This window comes from Salarias fasciatus, chromosome 23 (genome assembly GCF_902148845.1).
Source record: "Salarias fasciatus chromosome 23, fSalaFa1.1, whole genome shotgun sequence".
NCBI classification, from domain to species: domain Eukaryota; kingdom Metazoa; phylum Chordata; class Actinopteri; order Blenniiformes; family Blenniidae; genus Salarias; species Salarias fasciatus.
In genome coordinates, this window is record NC_043766.1 from 6,434,577 (window position 1) to 6,440,495 (window position 5,919).

The window sequence follows — 5,919 nt, forward strand, 5'->3', positions numbered from 1 at the left end:
TATTTGTCTGCTGCTGTGTGCATGCCTGTAGAATATCTCAGCTGTCATCACTTCCTCTCATTTCCGTTAGTTCATAAATTCCAGTGATATCCCCAACAATATGCACGACTTCCATACTCAGCCCCTACTTCTTCTTTCCGATCAGTCACTTTAGAGGCATCTGTCAGAAGCCATACTACCAGACTGCTCCAGTGTTTATCTTAAACCCTGGTAGCATGGCCATACCTCTTCCAGCATTAATACGGCATGCTACAGGCAGTTAAGAGATTAAAACATTAAATATGGACAGGTGGATCAACCTTGACCTGAAGTCATCCATTTGCTGTAGAGGGTGAGGTTCATTGGAGTCTGCAGGACTCCGTAAAAGACATTTTATTACTTTGCAGTGAAAACAGCCATTTTTTATGCAGTGGTCTGCTAACAGTTTGCGGAGAGAAACAGAGACAGGAACAAGCTGAACAGACTCATAAAAAGGCCAGCTTTGTCCTGCAGCATCCCCTGGAATCCACTGAGAAGGTGGGAGAGGAGGATGCTTGCCAAGCAGAGATCCATCATGGACAACATCTCCCACTGGCTCCACAACATTATGGGATCTGTAATCAGCTCCGTCAGTGTGGCAGTCTGCATGTATGAAGATATGCTTCTGCAGGTCATTCATGTATGGTGCAGCTTAAGACTGGCATCGCCCCAGCTCAACGTTTCAAGAACACCTTTTTCTTATTCTTTATTTACACTTTTCATTTCATCCGATTTGCCGCATACAACATGATTTGCATATTATTTTTCAATTGAGTGAATTCCATTCATGCTTCACACCTGCTTCAGCCACGTTGGTGTTGTACGGAGCTGTAGACAATCGGCGCCAACACCAGGAAGCGAGACAGAGCAGTCCATCACAGAAAGGAACAGATCAGCACAGTCACCCACACATTCACACTTACAGACAACTTACAGTTATCAATTATCTGACAAGTTCTTGATCATGCTTAAAGCAGAAGCATCCCTAGAAATCCACACATGCACAGGACGAACATGCAGACTTCACAAAGAGCAAGCCAGTGGGACAGCAGATTTAACACATAATGTTTCAAATGAGAAAGCGACAGTACTGACTGCTGCAGACCTTAAATATATTGAAGTGTATTGTTACGATATATTGTTGTTAATGCTGGTGTCTTAAACCTTATCATGGATCTTATAACTTTTATTTATTTTTTACCTGTGAGAAGCTTAAATCATTGTGGAAAAAAAAAACTTATTTGAGCAATGCAGTTGTATATAGTACCGCACATAAGTGATTAATATTCCTAATGTTGAGTGTTTTTTTTTTAAAAGAAACTATTGTTTATTTATGAATAAACTCTGTGTATTTATCTTTCTTAAGTCTTCTCTGCTTCATGCATTCTCATTTTTTATTCTGTACAGATTCTCTATTCACTGAAATTTCTCACTTCTGCCCAGTTATAAATTGCAGATTTCAACTATTTCTCCTACTGTTTTTCAGATATTTTTGGTAATTTGTAATGTAGTTTCAAAATTCATACCATGTTTCAGTTTTTTTAAATGATAACCAATATCTTAAAAATATTGCAAGGTATAGTTGACTTTTTTTTTTGCTACTAAGTAATGTTTTCAGCACTTCGAAAGTTTTCCAATGCTGACATCAATTATTTACATATAGTTCACCATAAATAAAAGCAGTGGTGAAATTTACACTTTATTTTTCTTCTACTATTTCTTGGTGGCCTGTGGACACTGACATATTATATATGTTTCATTCTGAATAACTCAATTCAGTTGAGTATGGACAACTACACTGGAATGTGATGTTTCTACTTTCGCCTCACAGCAAGAACATCAAGTTCTGGCTTAGTGGCCTTTCAGTGTGAAGCTTCAGTGTTATCCATGTGTTTCCGACCACAGTCTAAAGACATGCAAATTCACTGACTTGCTTTTCTATGGTGACCTTTGCTGTAATTGAGTGTGTGACCATTCGTGTCTGCGTTGGCCCTGGTGTCCATGCAGGGTGTCTCTTGCCTTGTGCTCAATGTCAGCTACGATGTTAACGGAGAAATTGACAAGCCCTGTTGTTTGAGGCGAGTACAATTATCTTTTGTAGCTACGTATTATAGAAATATTGTAATTAACATGGGGAATGTTGCAGTAATAATATGCATACAAAATTAAAAATTCCCTGGCACTGTGAGATGCACATGAACACACAGCCAAAACAAAAACAGTCAAAGCACCGAGCATCACTTTGACTAACAGATAGAAAATACAGGGGAGCACAGCTATATCAGGGTGTATTATAGAAACTTGATGATGCACAGTATGAGAGACTGGCTCAATCACTGAATGTGATTGAAGTACCATGTGTGCTACTTGAAACTGGAGCTCTCATGATGCACTGCCCACTTCTCATTCTTCCTCCGTGGACATCTCTGTGCTACATCAACACCGTTCACCTGCTGCCCATCACCCAGCTGCTGTGTTATAACCTCCAACTGATATTCGTATTAAGAGCTGTGTGTGTGTGTGTGTGTGTGTGTGTGTGTGTGTGTGTGTGTGTGTGTGTGTGTGTGTGTGTGTGTGTGTGCATGCATGCATTTATGCTGAATATATTAAAAAGTGTTTGGAGTCTCGTGTTTATTTGCACAAGCTGTACAGTGTTTGAGAGTCTGAGAGCAAGTTGTCTGTCTGAGTATTTATGTACTCCTCTCTGTGCACTTGCATGTTTCTCTGAGTGTGTGTGCAAGAGACAGAGAGAGAGAGAGAGAGAGAGAGAGAGGGAGAGGGGTTAGAGAGAAGTCACTGAGTCAATGCATAACCTTGTCTAACCGACTGGGTATCAAACTCATGACAACTAAAACTTTTTCAGCCCTAAAGCCTATTTATACAGCCATACAGGCCTCTTTGATGTCGGCACTTAAAAGCACCACTAACTCACCCTGGAGGAAGAGCCTGGCACACAGAGGATGCTCTGAATGTCTCAGCCTGTGTGAGTGAGCACACATGAGGGTGCATGCTTCTGCATGTCGGTGTGTGTGGGTGTGTGCATGCATGTGTGTGCACACTTGGAATTTTTAAATCCATGTATCCATGCATAGATTTTATTCATTTTTTTTTTTTTATAAGGACATATGTGTGTCGTGCTTTATGTGACACACATGCACACTCATACACACACCTGTTCACTCTCTTTGTTTTAGGTTCATGATGACTGCATTTTTTTTAATTTTTAGTGTAATTTAAATTTTTCATATCCCTCTGCTGCTTTTCTGGACCATCTGCTCTAGCAGCTGAGGTGCACTCTTTGTTTTAGGGTGGAACACTTTAATTAAGCTTTATACTTTTTAAATTTTTCAGGGCATATTGTGTTAATTGGCTCACTAAATTTTCCTTTTTCTTGATTATTTTAACTTTCAAATCTAAATTTCAAAGTTAAAATCTGTATTTCCCCAGCAGTACTGCATCAGTGTCTCTTCTGTCAATACTGCTCGACTACATTGTTCTTCCCAGCTCGCCGTATACACCACAGACATGGGATGTCCTTGGCAGCAAGCCATTTCAATTATCTTTCCCTCTCACTTTCTCCAGAGTAATCTTTTAATCTTACTGCTATCCACCATAGTCTCAGCCTGCTCTTTGAAAATCACTTAGCATTTTTTCCCTCTCTTTAATGTTCATCAAATATTGAATTTTTTTGGTGTGTGTTTTCAATCTCAATGTGTGTCTTGTGAAAGCCTACCACTGTGCAAAACCCCAGTGTGTGCTTCAGAGTATTACTGTGCAATATTTTAGATTAAAAAGTACCTGCTTGTTGTTTTTTTTTATGTCCATTTTGTGATGTGGTGAAGTTTTTAAAGTTCATTTATTATTTCAGGATTACAATTAAATTAAATTAAGTAAAAGGGCCGACAGCGCCACCTAGGTTAAAAGGACCTAGGACTCAATTATAACTACACGGGTTTTTTGTTAATCAGGTAAGCAGAGTTAAAAATCAAAAGTTAAAAAATCAAATTTTTAAACCTTTTATTATCAACTAAAAGAAGTTAAAGATAAAAGCCCCAACCAAAGTCTCCTTACTGCAGGCGGCGGCTGCAGCTGACAGAACGCTCAGCCCATCCCCCCTTCGGCTCTCCATTCCAAGGTGTGTCTTCCCCTTCCCTGCTCCTGCTGGTCTTAAAGGTTCTGGCCACACACCTGTAGCCAACGTATCTGATTGCAGCCAGTATGCATGAGCCATTCAGGGTCAGGATTAAAACAAGACATGCAATAAAAACCTCTAAAGACCACAAACACAGTTTATATAAAAAAAAAACCCGACTTCGTCACAATTTGATTCCACCTAACAATGGTCCATTTCATCAGATATCTTCGTTAGGATTTCTATCTTGTATGGATACACATGAAAATGGATTCTTCTCAGTTTTACTTCAGATTTACTTTTTTTGAAAGAACAAAAAAAAAAGATGGGAAATAGATTTATGTGGGAATTTTAGGTGTTTTAAGGAAATAATGTAATTTCAATATTTTGATTTTCTTTCTCTGATTATGTTTGTTTCTGTAATAGTTGCTCACCCTTTTCCATTCGTCCATCCATCCATCCATCTATCCATCCATCTCTCCATCCTCCTTCCATCTATTCATCCCTCCTCCATCCATCCATCCATCCATCCATTCATCCATGTATCCATCCATCCATCCATCCATGTATCCATCATCCATCCATCCATGTATCCATCCATCTAGCCATCCAGGTGGTTTTCAATAAGGTCAAGAAAAAAAGCAAGACGAAATCCCACCAAAATGAAGCAATGTATAAAAGTGGTGAGGAAAAATCTCCTCAATATGAGGGTAAAAGACCAATGGATGAATGGATGGATGGATGGATGGATGGACTGATTCACTTTGAGTCTAAAGTCTACTCTACAGACCCATGATTAGCATCCAGTCTCCAGGATGTGACCTAAATTACATTCAGTCTAAGTAGGTCAGGTAGAGTCATTGTGTGGCAGCAGTGGTCCTTGGCTCTGTGCAAGACCCTGAGCACATTATGCAGATGGAATGAAGCAAATATTGATCAGTTCTGATAATGTATTGTGGCACACTCGCAGCTGGAACTCTGCATGTGGGATGTGTTGGTTTGAACAGACAGTGAACTGTTGCACACAGCAAGAAACATATTTGGACATGCTGGTTGTTTGCCCTTGTGCATGTTCTTGAAAACATTTAAAAAACAAATGCTTTTGGGGCGTGTTGGTGACTTTAAATTGATGAGGTGGGATCTTTACCAGGTCCCTGTGTCCTCAGCTTGGATCAAGCTGTTATAAAACATGAAGAAAGGTGAAGTATTGTGCTGTGTGCCTAAATTCCCCTCCTCCTCCTCCTTTGGTCTCTCTTTTATGCTCCCTCTGTTAGCTTTATTATTTATGAATGTTTTCATTTGCCCAATTTAAACTTCCAATTTATTGTGTAAGCAGTGCCTTAATTCTGAAATAACCAAGTCCAGCAACAGGAAATATGTTCAATTGTTGCTGATTATTCTTGTTGTCATTCATGTGTCTTATTTTTATATTTTTAATCATTTTTTTTAAATCAGGAACAGACGCCATGATAACTGAAAACTGAATCTCACGCATAGAAGTGCAGAGATCGCAGTTGAGAATCTGTGACTTTAATGTTGGGTGATTACAAACAGATGTAACTGAAACAGGATTTAATGAATTAGACAATTAGTTCTAGTTCTAAAGTAACAAGTGAGATCATGTACTGATTTTAGTAACTGTGCAACTCGGTTTCAGATTGATTTTATCATGCATCTCAGTCAGGTTCTGTGAGGTTCATGTTGGGTCTGGGTGGTTATTGTACCTATTACTTCTTTTATTGCAATTGTTTAGTCGGTTTTATCACATT